The sequence below is a fragment of the Suncus etruscus genome, chromosome 1 (genome assembly GCF_024139225.1).
Source record: "Suncus etruscus isolate mSunEtr1 chromosome 1, mSunEtr1.pri.cur, whole genome shotgun sequence".
Lineage (NCBI taxonomy): Eukaryota > Metazoa > Chordata > Mammalia > Eulipotyphla > Soricidae > Suncus > Suncus etruscus.
Window position 1 is genome coordinate 171,663,723 of NC_064848.1, and position 17,605 is coordinate 171,681,327.

At 43.0% G+C, this 17,605-nt stretch overlaps 1 non-coding gene across 1 annotated transcript; it reads right to left on the reverse strand.

The window, feature by feature from the left end:
* Positions 1-1,516: 1,516 nt before the first annotated feature.
* Positions 1,517-1,623, reverse strand: LOC125997130 (U6 spliceosomal RNA). The gene has a single exon (XR_007491633.1). It is a non-coding gene; the product is annotated as a U6 spliceosomal RNA (small nuclear RNA).
* Between the last annotated feature and the right edge of the window lie 15,982 nt (positions 1,624-17,605).

Here is a 17,605-nt window from a genome sequence, read left to right on the forward strand (position 1 = left end):
TGAAGAGATATTAACTGGCTCATCATCTGAGGTGCTGGAATTTGAGTAAATTCTGGGAGATGCAGATCTATATAGGCTGCCATTGGTAGTATTTGGAATATTATCAGCCCTAGGTTGGGTTTGAGATCAAGCACAAGTTTCTATAGGAAAGATACCGCTCAGGGGCTGAAGAGATAGAACGGCGGTAGGGCATTTGCCTTGCACTCAGCTGACCCAGGACAGACCTGAGTTTGATTCCCAGCATCCCATATGGTCCCCTGAATCTGAGCACAGTGCCAGGAGTAACTTCTGAGCGCTGCCGGATGTGGGCCAAAAAAACAAACAAACAAACCAAAAAAAAATAAAAAAAAAGAAGTAAAGACACCTCTCCTCTCTGACGTCATTTTTGTTGTTGTTTTGTTTTGTTTTTTTGGGTCACACCTGGCATTGCTCAGGGGTTACTCCTACTGGCTCTGCACTCAGAAAGAACCCCTGGCAGGCTCGGGGGACCACATGGGATGCCGGGATTCAAACCACCATCCGTCTCCGTGCAAGTCAAATGCTCTACAGCTGTGTTATCTCTCTGGTCCCTGATGTCATTTTTTTATTTTTATTTTTTAGATGTCATTTTTTAATGGAATTCTCCTGTATTGGGGAGTAGGAGTAACACTCTCTGCTCTCTGTTGAATTTGATATAGATCCTGCAGAAGGAGCTCTCTTTTTTCGAGGCATAGGCATAGGAGGGGCAGAGGGGGTAACATTTGCAGTTAAATTAAGTCTGGTCTCCCCTACTGGGGTGGGGAGGTGGACCTGAGAGGGGGGGGTGGACCTGAGAGGGACTAATAGGGTAATATTTTAAGTAATTGGTGTGTACAATATTGTTTCTTCTTATCATTATTTGGAGATATATATTCCAGCATGTCATCACTTTTAATAATATGAATAGCAGTAGATCTTTGAAAGACATGGAATGGGGTAAAAGATTTTTATTAGGGCCCGGAGAGATAGCACAGTGGCGTTTGCCTTGCAAGCAGCTGATCCAGGACCAAAGGTGGTTGGTTCAAATCCCGGCGTCCCATATGGTCCCCCGTGCCTGCCAGGAGCTATTTCTGAGCAAACAGCCAGTAGTAACCCCTGAGCACCGCTGGGTGTGGCCCAAAAACCAAAAAAAAAAAAAAAAGATTTTCATTAAATCTATCCAGGAGACCAGCATAGATTTAATACACCAAGTGATTAGGGCTTTAATCCATGAAGGGATCATGGCTTTGATCCACATAATCACAATTCTATTCTCCCAGAGGATCCTTACTCACCACTTGTTCTGGTCACCGGAAGTCAGGGCAGGGGCCGATGCAATAGTTTAATAGGGAGTTTGCCTTGTGCACAGTTGACCTGGGTTCAATCCCCAGCTCCACATGTGGTTCCCCAGTACTGTCAGGAGTGATCCCTGAGCACAAACTCAGACACTTAGTCAGGGCAGACTAATGTCACTGCACCACACCTGTCCCCATCTATGCCACTCTTTTTTTTTTTTTTTTTAAATATGGAACGCTTCACGAATTTGCGTGTCATTCTTGCGCAGGGGCCATGCTAATCTTCTCTGTATCGTTCCAATTTTAGTATATGTGCTGCTGAAGCGAGCACGCCACTCTTATTATGACTGTTCAAGCAGTTTTTATGGGGTTAGGGGTTGGGTCATATCGAACAGTGCTCTGGTTTTTTTTTTTTTTTTTTTTTTTTTTTAGTGCTCTGGTCTTACTCCTGGTTCTTCACTCAGGAATCACTCCTGGTGGGCTCCAGGGACCAATATGGGATGTCAGAGATTGAAGTTGGGTCAACCATATGCAAGGAAAACGCCCGCCCCATTGTACTGGTTCCCATGAAGATTTCTTTTGGACAATTCTACAAAAGGAAAATTTTTTTAGAATGCTCACAATGATGGGACCGGAGAGATAGCGCTGCAGTAGGGTGTTTGCCTTGCATGCAGCAGATCCAGGACAGATGGTGGTTTGAATCCCAGCATCCCATATGGTCCCCCATGCCTACCAGGAGAGATTTCTGAGTGAAGAGCCAGGAGTAACCCCTGAGTGCCGCCTGGTGTGACCCCCCCCCCAAAAAAAAAAGGAATGCTCACAATAAGGTTGGAGAGATAGCACAGCTGGTAGGGCATTTGCCTTGTGAGCTGCTGATCCAGGTTCCATCCCTGGAATCCCCAAACTCTGACAGGAATGACCCCAGAGTGAAGAGCCAGAAGTAACTCTGGAGCACAGCTGGGTGTGATCCCAAAAAATGCTCACGTGATGGCCGAAGCGGTGATGCTAGAGGTAAGGAGTCTGCCTTGCAAGCCCTAGCCTAGGATGGACTGCGGTTTAATTCCCGGTGTCCCATATGGTCCCCCTAAGCCAAGAGCGTTTTCTGAGCGTATAGCCAGGAGTAACCCCTGAACATCAACAGGTGTGGCCCCAAAACAAAAACAAAATGCTCACATAAAAGGTCTTGGGACCGGCGAGGTGGAGCTAGAGGTAAGGTGTCTGCCTTGCAAGCGCAAGCCAGGACCACGGTTCAATCCCCCGGCGTCCTATATGGTCCCCCCAAGCCAGAGGCAAATTCTAAGCGCTTAGCAAGGAATAACCCCTGAGCATCAAATGGGTGTGGCGCGAAAACAAACAAACAAAAAGGTCTTATAATACAATTAGCAAGGAAGTTAGTTCAATTTTGTGGTATACAATTTCCTAAAATAGCCAGAATTAACCAGAACAATTAGTCTTCAGAAGTTCCATATAATTTTAGAATAACCACATTATTATCTACATATATATTATGAAATAACTCTTCTTTTTTGGGGGGCCACACCCAGCGGTGCTCAGGGGTTACTCCTGGTTGTCTGCTCAGAAATAGCTCCTGGCAGGCAAGGGGGACCATATGGGACACCGGGATTCGAACCAACCACCTTTGGTCCTGGATCGGCTGGCTGCTTGCAAGGCAAACACCACTGTGCTATCTCTCCGGGCCCAAAATAACTCTTCTTATTTATTTATCTATTTATTTATTTATTTATTTATTTATTGGTTTTGGGGCCACACCCTGTAATGCTCAGGGGTTACTCCTGGCTATGTGCTCAGAAATCGCTCCTGGTTCGGGGGACCTAATGGGATGCCGGGGGAGAGGTCGTCCTAGATCTGCCGCGTGCAAGGCAAACGTCCTATCGCCGTGCTATTGCTCCAGCCCCAGAAATTGCTCTTTAAAAAAAACTTTGGATCCACACCCAGTGGTACTGAGGGCTTATTTCCAGGAGGGGTTGGAGGATCACATGGGGTGCCAGGAATCCAGGTGGCCTCCAAGCATGTAAACAATGCACTATTTCTCTAACTCAGTAACTGATCATTGCTATGAGACAGTGTTTTGTTTCCCATGTAGTCTTCAATATACAAAATAGGTCGGACTCAAATGTATTTATATTCCCAAAAAAGGTTTCAAACACTTATTATGGGATATCTTAACTTACTTCCATATTTTCTTTCCCTTCTACTAACCAAAAATTTATTTTACTTTACTTCATTTTATTTTATTTTATTTTATTTTTGGTTTTTGGGCCTCACCCATTGCTCAGAGGTTACTCCTGGCTGTCTGCTCAGAAATAGCTCCTGGCAGGCACGGGGGACCATATGGGACACCAGGATTTGAACCAACCACCTTTGGTCCAGGATTGGCTGCTTGCAAGGCAAACGCCGCTGTGCTATCTCTCCGGGCCCACTTTATTTTATTTTTTGTTTTTGGGTTCACACCCGGCAGCGCTCAGGGGTTACTCCTGGCTCTACACTCAGAAATCGCCCCTGGTACCGGGGACCATATGGGATGCTGGGACTCGAACCACCAACCTTCTGCGTGAAAGGCAAACGCCTTACTTCCATGCTGTCTCTCCAGCCCCCAAAATTTTATTTCTTAAATTTTTTTTTTATTTCTAGGAAATTTTGTCTAACTGGTATAAAAGGTTTAACATCTCTACAGTTTCAGGGAACTATACTCAATTGCCCATTTAAACAAAGTAGCAAAGCTTTCACAACTAAAAATAAAACTTAGCAGTTTTGGGGGTTGAAGCAATAGCTCCGCTATAGGATGTTTGCCTTGCATGCAGCTGACCAGGACCAACCTGGGTTCAATTCTCAGTGTCCCATATGGTCCCCCAAAACCAGGAGTGATTTCTGAGCACATAGCTAGGAGTAACCCCTGAGTGTTACTAGTTGGGGCTCCAAAACCAGAAAAAGACTTAGCAGTCTTAAAACCAAAACTAAGAGTACTTCCAGATCTGACAATAAAGCTGGCATAAAATATAAAGCTATGTAATCGACACATCTTTACTAGGCATAACAAGTAAACAGTTTGCAATCTAAAAACTCTAATCAGTCTTAAAATACTTGTCTTTTTTTAGGCAAGAAAAGTAAAATCTGACTTAACTCATATATACTCCAAATATAAAATACCCTAAATACCCAAACCAATGTTTATGGCAGTAGAATCAAGAGACCCCAGACTGGGAGTGGTAGCTTGCTGATGCTAGCCTAGGACGGACCAAGGTTCAATCCCCCAGCGTCCCATATGGTCCCCCAACCCAGGAGAGATTTCAGAGTGCATAGCCAGGAGTAACCCCTGAGTGTCACTGGGTGTGGCCCAAAAAAACTAAAGAGAGAGAGAGAGAGAGAGAGAGAGAGAGAGAGAGAGAGAGAGAGAGACCCAAACTATAACAAGCTATACACAAAATGAATCTGTTACACAAACATTGTAGGGGGTCTCTGAGGGTGGAGGTATGGGGATGCATGCTGGAACTATGGTGAATGGAGGTCAACACTGGTGGTAGAAACTGTCCTAATTCACTGTCACTCTGTAACTGAAATAAAACTGTGAAAGACTTGTAAAATAATTTTAATTTTAAGATTTGTACAGAGCCTAAAGAGATAAGATGGCAGCTAGAGATCTTGCCTTGAACACCGATAATCAAAGTTCTATCCCAGGCACAACATATGGTCCCCCCACCCAACCCTGCCAGGAATGATCCCTGAGTGCAGAGCCAGGAGAAAGTCCTGGGTGATTCTGGGTTTGGCCCAAACCCCCTCAAACAAAACAAACAATAAATATAAAAAATGTTATCTTTGGGGCTATTGCAAGAAAGCTTTATGGATAACTTTCTACAAGTTGGAATTTTGTAGGCAGTCAGAGAGATAATACAGGATTAAGGGGCTTGCTTTGCATGCAACTGCCCCTATTTGGATTCCTGAAATAGAATATATATCCCCCAGCACTTCCAAGAGTAGCATCTGCTGGGCATGACCCTCAAAAACCACACCCCAAAAAGCAACCAGCTTCTCTGCATGCTCATTAGAAGGGGTCATTACAAGGGAAGAATGGGGAGAAAGAAGAGAGGGCCAGCAGACCAGTGGGCACCAGAATAAACAATCAAACCCATCCTGGGCTGGTCCCTGAGACACAATCCATTGTATCTACAAACCCAAACAAAGAAGGGGTTAGGCTCCGAGGGAAGAATAAACTGTCATCCTTTCATTTTTAGGCTTCAGGGCAAAGACAGTTGCCCTGTTCTAATATTGATCTTTGGCCCAGTTTCACCTCCAGAAGGAAGATATTCCCTCTGTTATTTACACTGGAGAGTAAGTGGAGCCATATAATGACAGTTGTGAGGTTTAGCAGTAACATCAACTCCTGTATACACTAGAGTTGAGGATATAAAGAACTGAACTATGGCTCTAGTGTGGGATATTTTGGTTGTTGTTATTTGGGTTTTATTTTGGTGTATAGGGGTTGGGCCATACCCATGTGTGCTCAGGGGATCCTATGTATGTGCAAGGCAAACACTTCACCTGCTGTACTACCTTTCTGGCTCTGTCAATAGTATATTTGCATCTAGTCAATATTGGAGGGAAAGGTAGAAAGATGAAAGAAATGGCTTAAAGTAGGGAAGGTGACTAGTTTCTTCATAGTTATTTTTCATGTCAAGGTCCAGAACATAGCTCAAAGGGCTATAGCATATACCTAATATGCATGAAGTCTGGTGTTTATCCTGAACTGCTGAATATAACCCCAAGCACTTCTGGACTGGAGCAATCCTGCATCACTGAACTGAGCACTGGGCCAGCCCACACAGACAGGCTTATATCTATAAGTTATAATATATCTATAAGTGGCCCCTAGATCCTCTAATCATTCTTGGAAACCCCTACCTATGTCAAATTGTAAGGTGATTGCCCTAGGAAAGATTATTGGTGATCTTCACTGCCCCCACTTCTTTTTAAAGATTCTACATAAATGGAATCAACCCCCAAAAAAACTAAGAGCTGAATTCAAAGTTAAGAGGCTAGAGAAACAGCTCAATGAAATGAGTGCATGCTTTGTATGTAGAAGGCCAGGTTTGATCCCTGGTAATGTATGGTACTTCTATAGCTTCAGAAAATACCCTAAAATTAAAAAAATAAAATTAAACAGCAAGGTTTTCTGCACAGGGACAGTTTTCTTATGTTATGAATGGGAAAAGTGACTTCTCTAAAGAAGTAGGTATCCAGGGTAGCTTATGAAATATTTTGGACCATTTGACTCCTATATTGTCTATATTTCTTGCCAAATGTTATAGGTAACTTGGCTAAAGTTACAGCAGGAAAGAGAGTGAGAGAGAGGGAGGAGAGAAAGAGAGAATGAGAGAGAGAAAGAGAGAGAGAGAGAGAGAGAGAGAGAGAGAGAGAGAGACCATTTTCCTGCTTTGGGATCACTTTAGCTTATTGCCTGGACCTACCTTTCTGCTTGTCTGTCTGTCTTTTCCAAAAGGCCTAAGGTGGGCCAGAACAGTGGTGCAAGTGGTAGGGTGATTGCCTTGCACGCACAAACCTAGGATGGACCGTGGTTCGATCCCCACCCCACCCCCAGAGTCCCATATGGTCCCCCAAGCCAGGAATGATTTCTAAGTGCATAGCCAAGAGTAACCCCAGAGTGCTGCTGGGTGTGACCCCCTAAAAAAATCAAAAGAAATAAAACTGACATAAAATATAAAGCTATTAGCACATCCTTACTAGGCATAACAATTATATAGTTTGCAATCTAAAAACTCTAATCAGTCTTAAAATACTTTGTCTTTTTTAGGCAAGAAAAGTAAATAAATAAATAAATAAATAAATAAAAGCCCAAAAAGCCTAAGGTAAGGACAGGACAAACCCTTACTCATAAAACTTTGATTTAAATTAATATATAAGCGGGGGTATGCCCAGGGACAGCCCAAAAGGGAATTGATTGAACATTTTCCTAGGACTGTTCCTCAACCCACTTTCCTTTCAAAAACTACACTTCCCTGTTCTTTTTAAATTTTATTTTATTTTGCTCTTGGACTGTTGCAAATCAGCCCCTGATGAGGTTGACTGATGGAGGGATGGAGGATGCGGACTTTCTCCTCCAGCTCGGACCACTCGTCTGTTACCCTGTTCAGCTGGCGGTTCTGAGGTGAATGTGATGGGAAGAAAGCCAACAGGCAGTCAGGCTTCCGAAGAAAACAGCTCTTTATTCCGTGAAGAGGCCAAAGCCAAAAGGCCTAAGACTAGGCCCCAGGAAAAAAGCCCCTCACCTTCCACAGGCCCTTGCTTTTATGCCCCAGAATCAGGTACCACCCTATGGTGGGATCAGATACCACCCAGTGCTGGGAGCAGAATCAGGTACCACCCTAGGGTGGGAGCAGAATGCCAGGTTACACCCTAGGGTAGGGCACAATCACCGATCCAGGTAGGGTCAGTAACATAATAATCCCATAAAAATGTTTACATACACAACATTGGACCACACCCAGTGGTGCTCAGGGTTTACTCCTGACTTTACACTCATGAATTACCATATTTTTCGCTCTATATAATGCACCTGACTATAAGACACACATAGTTTTTTGATGCTCTTCTCCCCCGCACTCAGGCTTCAGATCCAGGCGGCATTAGCTCCATAAGACACACTTTGTGTGTGTGTGTGGGGGGGGGGGAGTGGAGAGTGCCTCTTATAGTATGAAAAATATGGTAGTCCTGGTGGTGCTAGAGCAAACATATGGATACCAGGGATCAAAACCTGGTTGGCTATATGCAAAGTAAACACATGCTATACTGTTCCTCCCCATTCTTTTATTCTCCCTCTCCCTGTTCTTTTATTTCTGTCAAAAACCCTCTTCTTGTGATTGTGCAGACATAGTTACACTGAGAACAGATTTCATCATCTTCCACCTGTTGGCTTGTTACCTGCATCACTATGTCTTTTTAATGTGTTTGTTTTGGAGACACATTCGGCGATGCTCAGAGGTTACTCTTGGTTCTGTGCTCAGCAATTACTTCTGACTGACTTGAGAAACCATATGGAATGTGGGGGATTGAATCCAGGTCAGCTGTGCACAAGGAAAATGCCCTACCTGCTATGCTATTGATCTGGCCCCATAACTGTGTGTTTTGATCGATTGGCCCTCCAGCCACCAGCCCTTGATCTTTTGTGTTCCAAGTAGGTATTATTTTAATAAAGAAATTAAAGCACACACAGCCCTGAAACATCCTGTTCTGTCTCTTTTGGAGATGAATGTAGTACATGCATTCACATTCCTGGTATATTCTACAGCTTCTCCTGCTATTTACAAATATTTACAAGGAAGAAATTTCTCTTTCCCCTTGAGCGGTCTCCATGGCTCTGTCATTTTTCTCCCCCACCTGATTTCACCTTCCTCGTTCTCATTCCAGGTCCTTTCACCATAAACCTATCTAAATGAACACACAAGGAAAACCCAAATCAGCTCAGCTGCCTGCCTGCTGGTGGTGTGATGGGAGATGCTGTGGCTGAGATCTTGAGAGGTGAAGGGGACCCCTGGGGGAGTTTTCCTGGCTTTTCTACAAGGGCAGAGCAGAATTACTTGGTGCTTCTTCTGGCTGTTATATCAGAATGTTCTGGGGCAGGGCTGGAGAGATGGTACAAAAATCGAGGCACTTGTTTTGCATGTAGCTGAGCCAGATTTGTTTCCTGGCACTGCTTGTAGCGCCTCTAGTTCTGCCAGGAGTGGGATCCCTGAATGCAGAGCCAGGAGTAAGCCCTGTGCAGTCAGGTGTAGTCAAAACCACAAGAATGTTCTGGCAGAATTTCAGCTAACCTATCTACTAAGGATATCACCTAATTTATCACTGTTCCCTCTCTCTATACAATCAAGAATTAGGGTAGGAATGCTAGCAAAGGATGAAGAACTACAATCAATACAGATGCTGCAAGAAAAGATTTTTTTTTTGTATGTTTGCTAGAATATGGTGGAGTTGAGTTGGAGAGTGGAAGGAAGACTGAACTATGAATGGAAGCTTGTGCTGTGTGTAGATTTAATTCAAGCATGCAGGAATGAGAAAGGTGGATTCTCTGCAAACATTTCCCTAAACTCTGCTCACTGAAAAAAAAATCTGAAGGTTCAGAGCCGGGGAGATGGAGGAAGGACTGCAAGATGTGTGTTGGGGTGAATTCATGATGACAATGAAAGCAGGAAGCAGGACATGAAAATTTGAATCTCAACTCTGGTTTTTGTTTTATTTAGTATTGTTTCATGCTGGTCACCCCAAGAGGGTCAGTGACCTCTCTGGGCTTCAGCTAACTCAGTAACTCAGAAAATCATTGATGGCCCCTGACCTTTTTAAGGCAGAATGATCCTCTCTGAGGCTATTTCCTAGTCTATAAAATCAGGAGCTTGCTGTCTCCTCTTAGCAAACAGATAGGAAGTCCAACCTTCAAATCCTTCCCTAACAGCTTAATATCTGGCAGTTGTGGGTGTCTGAAGTGAAGCTTTCCAGTCCATACAGAAATGGAGTTCGGGCCCAAAGAGATAGCACAGCGGTGTTTGCCTTGCAAGCAGCCAATTCAGGACCAAAGGTGGTTGGTTCGAATCCTGGTGTCCCATATGGTCCCCATGCCTGCCAGGAGCTATTTCTGAGCAGACGTAATCCCTGACACCGCCAGGTGTGGCCCAAAAACAAAAAAAAAAAAAAAAAGAAAAAGAAATGGAGTTCTTTTCTAGAACTTTAATTTCAGAGAACAATCTGCTCTAACTGAAGAAGCTCTAACACAAGCTTCATTTTTCTAAGATTCTAAAGCAAGAGTTTCAGTGCCTTAAAAAGTTTATCTGCCTCGTCTCCTGAAAGAAAAGACAGCCAACTCCCCTATGGACTCATGCTGCGAGGCCCTCCCGACCAACTCCCCCTAACGCGAACTGCTCCTTGAAACCGGGCCTAGATCCAAAAGTATCCCCAATGCAAGAACTCTTCCAAGACCCCCCTGCCGCAAATATTTACCAATCTGAAGAAGGTCAGGGGGTGGGTTAGGAAGATGCCTGGGAACCCACACACCACAAGAAAAACCCAAAAGACAATGGGAAAAACTGTACTTCCAACATAGGCATAAGACCTGTAATACACCACCTCTTTACCTGCCCTCCCCCAAATGTAAGGTAGTCTTTTGCACCACTTTGGTCCCATAAAAATTTCGCTAACTCATTTTATTTCTTTTTTTTTTTTTAATTTATTTATTTATCTTTTTTTTTTTAAATGTTTGTCCTTCATATATATTTGTGAGCACATACAGTTTCAATCCCCCCCCCTTTTTTTTTTTCTTCGTTTTTTGGTAGGTGACCTGTGGCTGTTATCCCATCAGTCCACCCACGAATACACAGACACTATAATGTAGCACCACTTCCCCCTACAAAGGCACACTAAGTAAAGGGGAAATTTTACATTTAAAAAAAAAATAAAAGAGAGCTCTTATCTACTAGAGATAGGAACTCATAGTTATTTAAAATATAGGGATATCTCCTGCCTTGAAAATATGTCATGTGGAATCAAATTAGACCTCAGGTGATTAGATACCATTCATCCAGCCTTGAACCCTGGATCTCCGACATAGAAACGACACAGCTCTCCACAACAGCTGCAGGAAACAAACTCCATCCAGGACGGCCTTAATACGACGAGACCAACAACAAGGCCCACCTCTAACATGATATCCTGACAACGGGGAAAATGCGATCATTTTGACCTTAGAGCAGATTAGCCTACCTTACCAACTAACGACAAGACAAAACCAGAAGTCTTGGCTCCCTTTGGTAGGACAAAAACCCAAGATCGGGATTTACAGATGACTGGCTGCTTGATTCACGACCAGACTGTATACATCTTGGGACCAATAAATAAGCCCTAGTTTAGGGTTTGAACTATGACCTGCACAAGAATCATGATCCCCAGCCCCAAAGATCCGGCAGAGACAATTGTAACGGAATGGGGCTTTTGGGAGCACAAAGAAAGACGCTATCCTAGGTGCCACCCTAGGCTCAGTGCAAAGACCAAGATCATCAACCACAGAAGATGGGTTAAAATGACACTGAGGTAACAGAACCTCTAGAACCACAAAGACTGACTTCATCATAAGTCCCACCTCAGGATCTGTACAGATACTGAGACCTCTAAACACAGAGCAGAAGTCTTCCACACACCAAAGGAAAAAAAAAAGAAAGAAAAAAAAAAAAAAAAACACCACCGGGAAAGTAAAGGATCCTGAGCAATGTCTAGAGTTGATCCCATGACAGTATGCTCCAAGGACGGAGAAATCCCATATCTCTTAGGCCAAGTGAATTCTTTTTCGAATGACCCCAATATTTACTGTGCCAGTGCAGGAGGGAAAAAAACAAAAATACAAAAAGCACAAAACCTTGGTTATTTTTTTGATATAAATATATATAGTACCTTCATTTATTATTGTTATTATTATTTTTGATTTATCAATCTATTTTGGTCGATTTCTCTGTTTGGGTGTGATTATTGAAAGTGTAGTCCCCAATTATACTTATTTTTTTTATTTTTTTTTTCTCTTCCTTTCTTCTCTTTCGTTATGTGCTATGCCATGTTTCTTAATTCAAGACCATGGCGTGATTTTTGTTTGTCTGTTTTTGTTTTATTTTTTTTTCTACTTGTTTGTTTGTTTGTTTTGTCTGCTCTGTGTGGTGCTTATCGAAATAGCTGGAGCCCTCACTGGATATTTGACACTTCTTTTGGTACTAGTGGAGTGTTTCACCTACTTTTTCTCCATCTCCCAGAGTGATGATGAGAGCCTTTAGAAGGACTCCGCCCATTTTCGGGGTATTAGACTCTTACCCCAGTTTATTGCTTTTTTCTCCTTCAAACAAAACCACGCAACTTGAATTAGCTAGTCCTGACTCCAGATAGAGGGGGAAATAAGGGAGGCATCAGGACCAAACAGGTGCAAGACTACTAAGTAGTGGGTTAGATACAGAGGGGACCACATATTCTAGCCGCCCTGGGGTGAGGGAAAAGGAAAAGGGAGGTAGGATAGAAACAGAGGCGTAGGGATGACAATTTGGCGATGGGAATCCCCCCTGATTTTATGTAAATATGTACCTAAAATATTATTGTCAACAATATGTAAGCCATTATGATCAAAATAAAAATTTATATTAAAAAAAAAAGTTTATCTGGGGTGGGCAAGCCAGCGAGGTGGGTCCCTTGGCGGAGCTTGAAGGTACCCTAGGCTTTCCCCTATTTGGCTCCTTAGGGAGGGTCTGGGTGGGGGCTCTGAACTTCCAGCCTCCCAGCGTCTTTTTTTTTTTTTTTTTTTTTTTTTTTTTTTGTTTTTGGGTCACACCCGGCAGTGCTCAGGGGTTATTCCTGGCTCCAGGCTCAGAAATTGCTCCTGGCAGGCACGGGGGACCATATGGGGCGCCGGGATTCGAACCGATGACCTCCTGCATGAATGGCAAACGCCTTACCTCCATGCTATCTCTCCGGCCCCCCTCCCAGCGTCTTGACGCAGTCACTGGTAATCTCTTTCCAGTCTATATACATTCCAGTCTAGATACATTAATAGTACTCACTATCATTGAATTATGGTTTTATGTATGCAGAATGTCCATTTTGTACTCTGCCCTTTCGCACACCCCTACAAAAGCTCATTTTTCTCTTTAACTCTCTTACCCCCTATCATCATTACTCCACATTTACCCTTTTTAACTTACGTACTGTAGAGTCCTAAGTCACAGCCCAAAGTGGTGCCCTGTAGTTAACACCCACCCAACTATTCCAAAAGGCATAAAAAGACACGTATGTCTTTTCAACATTTTATGTGTGTTTTCTTTGACGGCTATAACTTTTGCTGAATATTTTCTGACGATTTCCCCCCCCCCTTTTTTTTTATCTTTTCTTCTCTTTGTGAACTGTTCAATGGGGAATTTGGTGAAAGAGTCCCTCAGTTTAATGCTTATGTTTGAACCAAGTCATGGGTATTGTTGGGTGTGTTCTTATGTCCCCATATACTCTGATAATGCCACATGGCTTTATTTCTTGTTTGCATAGGCACACTAAAATGGGAAGATACTATACATACAAATAAGTTCTTATCTAATAGAGATGGGAACACACAAATCTTGTAGTGCAATGGGACCTTACACCCTGAACATTGACATAAAGACCTGGCACAGGCCTCAGAAGAATGGGCATTCTCCATTCACCCCTGAGCTAGGGAAGACATCTACAAAACATCCAAGGTTGTCAATAACATCACCTTGAGGCAATCCTCTACCAGGGAAGACCCTACCGCTGCTCTGACATCGACCTACTCAAAAGAGACTTCCTTTAACACTGAGAATACTTGTTGTTTTGTTTTGTTTTTTTGGTTTTTGGGCCACACCCTGCGGTGCTCAGGGGTTACTCCTGGCCGCTGTGCTATCTCTCTGGGCCTGAGAATACTTAACAACAATGACCTGCTTACTGGAGAGGGCTTTTTGTATTGCCCCTTGATGGTGAGGTGAAACTAGAGGAGCCTGACTTCAATGTAGTATGTGCAGATTCCAGGATCTTTAATACAGAAACCTGATGCCAACAATAGAGACTGTGTGAAAAATAAAACTATATTGGTAGGGTGTGACCCAAAAATAACAAAAAAATATTTATCTGGGGGTGAGAGCAAGCTCTCAATAGACTGAGTGTATTATTTGCATACAAGAGATCTGGTTTGATCCCCAGCAGCATATGGTTCCCAAAGTATCACTAAGAAAGTGATCTCTGATCTGGGAGTAACAAAAACAACAAACAAACAAACAAAACCCACCCCATGTAGTTTGTCTGGGGCTTGGGTTGGATTGGGTAGGGCATGGGCATTGCATGTATGGGGTTCTGGGCTTGAACCCTGACACTGTACACAGACATGCACATGTCCATAAAGACCTGTCTGGGGTGGGAGGCAGAGACATACATGATTTAGGGCTCGGCACCTGCTTCACAGGCATAAGGTCTAAACTTTGGTCTCTGGCACTGTCCTGTGAGCAGAATGTATTCCCAGCAGCACTGCTGTTTGTGGGCCCCACCACCACCAATAAAACCATCATCGCTGATAAAGTGAGCACTGTCTGCTCTGCTGAGCACCACCATTGGAGGGTGCTTGCCTGAGCCAAGCACTACAGAGGAGTATTTGAACACTGCTACCAGCTGTCACAGCAACAAAGGGAAGGGAATGGAAAAACTAATAAAAAACAATTCTCTGTGGAAAAAAAAAGAAAAAATTCTCTGGCTTTCTTATAAAAAACATTTACTTGTTGGGCTGAAGAAATACAGCAGGTGGGGCATTTATCTTGTACAAAGACAACCCAGGTTTTATCCCTGGCATCACATTTGGTACTTCAAATAGCATCAGGAATAATTCTTGAGTGCAGAGCCAGAAGTAAGACCGGAACATTGTTGCATGTACCCTCTCCTCCCAAACAAAAACAAAACAAAACCATCTATTTGCTTTTAATCATTTTCTTTTTCTTTTTCTTTTTTTTTTTTTTTTGAGTGGTGGGGCACACCCAATGACACTCAGGGGTTACTCCTGGCTATGTGCTCAGAAACTGCTTCTGGCTTGGGGGACCATATGGGATGCAGGGGGATTGAACCATGGTCCGTCCTAGGTTAGTGAATGTAAGTCAAACACCCTACTGCTTGCACCACTGCTCTGACCCCTTGTTTTATTTTTTCTTTTGTGTTGTGATAGAAATCAAACACAGGGCCCCACACATGCAAAACAAATGTTCTATTATTGAGATGCATCCTGGCTCCTTAATGGATTTTGAAAAGTAGAATTTGGGCCTATGAGATAGCTCAACAGGCTGAGCCGAGGCTTAAGTGCAGGAGCCAGGAGCTGGGGTTCAATCCTCAGCCCCACCTGATCTCCTGAGCACCAAACCAGGAGTAGTGCCTGAACACCTGTTTGGTGTGCCCCCAAACAAACTTAAAATAAAAAGTGGGTTTCTGTGTAAATCATCCATACATTATTTGCTCATAAAAATCAAACTATTGGGGCCCAGAGAGATAGCACAGCGGTGTTTGCCTTGCAAGCAGCCAATCCTGAACCAAAGGTGGTTGGTTCAAATCCCGGTGTCCCATATGGTCCCCCGTGCCTGCCAGGAGCTATTTCTGAGCAGACAGCCAGGAGTAACCCCTGAGCACTGCCGGGTGTGACCCAAAAACCAAAAAAAAAAAAAAAAAAAAAAGAAAAGAAATCAAACTATTTTCTTTTCTTTCTTTTTTCCTTCTTTCCTTTCTTCCTTTCTTCCTTTTCCTTTCTTTCTTTCTTTCTTTCTTTCTTTCTTCTTTCTTTCTTTCTTTCTTTCTTTCTTCTTTCTTTCTTTCTTTCTTTCTTTTTTCTTTCTTTCTTTCTTTCTTTCTTTCTTTCTTTCTTCTTTCTTTCTTTCTTTTTTGGGCCGGGTGTGACCCAAAAACCAAAAAAAAAAAAAAAAAAAGAAAAGAAATCAAACTATTTTCTTTTCTTTCTTTTTTCCTTCTTTCTTTCTTTCTTTCTTCTTTCTTCCTTTTCTTTCTTTCTTTCTTCTTCTTCTTCTCTTTCTTTCTTTCTTTCTTTCTTTCTTTCTTTTCTTCTTTCTTTCTTTCTTTCTTTCTTTTCTTTCTTTCTTCTTTCTTTCTTTCTTTTTCTTTCTTTTTTCTTTCTTTCTTTCTTTTTCTTTCTTTTTCTTTTTTCTTTCTTTTCTTCTTTCTTTCTTTTCTTTCTTTCTTTCTTTTTCTTCTTTCTTTCTTTCTTTCTTTCTTTCTTTCTTTCTTTCTTTCTTTCTTTCTTTCTTTCTTCTTTCTTTCTTTCTTTTTTGGGTCACACTCGGCTACAGTCAGGGGTTACTCCTGGCACTACGCTCAGAAATCGCTCCTAGCAGGTTCGGGGACCATGGGATGTCAGGATTCTGCCACCATCCTTCTGCAAACAAAGCAAACGCCCTTCCTTCATGTTATTTCTCAGGCCCCAATCAAACTATTTCTAAAGTAAATACCTGAACATCTTTTTCTTTAATTGGGGGAATTTCCTAAGTGGTTCTCCGGAAGTTCAGGGGCCTCTCCATTAATATTCAGATAACTGAGCTGGCAACTCAACAACACAAGAGCCTGAAGATGTGATGCTGCTCTGACTCTGCAGTGCTAGGAATACCCAGGCCACCCCAGTGGTGATGGGAACCGACAGGGTCATAACTGGTGATGCTCAGAGGACCCTGTGATGCTGGGGGTCAAACCCAAATCTGCCGTGTATATTTACTCACTGTACAAAGCTGGATCAAGGCCTTATCACTGTACTATCTTTCTGGCCCCTCCCATGATAAGATATATATATATATCACTCCTGGCAGGCTCGGGGGACCATATGGAATGCCAAGGATTAAACCTGTATTGGCTGTGTGTGATGCAAATGCCTTACCCACTGTGCTATGGCTCCAAACCCCATGATGAGAATTTATAACTATTTTTCCACTTTATGATGGTGTGAAAAAAAACCAAATTCTGTAGAAATCACATTTTGGATTTATGAAATGAACAGCACACCCAGAACTGCGCAGGTGCTACTCCTGGCTCATTATTCCGAGGTTGTTTGCAACAGTGTTCAGGGCCTCACATATGCAAGACATGTCTCTACCACTGAATTCCAGGACCAAAATTTGAATTTTTATTTGCTTTTCGGTCACTTCTGTCTGTGTGAAGGGCTTACTCTTGCTCTGTGCTCAGGGACCATTCCTGGACGTGCTTGGGATTATGGGATACAGAGGACCAACCCAGAATGTATGTGTGCAAGGCAAATGTCCTACCCACAGTACTATCTCACTGGTCCTGAATTTTGATGTTTTCCTATACTAGCACACTGCCACCAAATGCTTTCTTTATGTTGGGCAGTGGCTATGAACTTTAGCTCCATGTCAGCCTCAGACAGAAGGGTAAACAAACCCCAGGTTACATTCTACTGAGTTTCCAGTACTGAGGAGAAAGAGAATTTTCCTTCACCCTTTTGGAGAATAATTAAATTGACACAAGATTAGCAAAGGGTCAGGGATGTAACTCAGTGGTACAGCAGAAGCCAGGTCAGATTCTGGGGTACAAAGATCCTTCAACTGCTCCAAACATTTCCAGCCTCACCTCTTGGCAGAACTCCTCACCTAAATTGTCTCACTTGAATGGCTAGCAAGTCATTTGTCGTCTTTGCAGGGGACTATAAAACACATATATACACAATTAACAAGAGAAAATACACTTGAATTACAGGCCCCACCGAG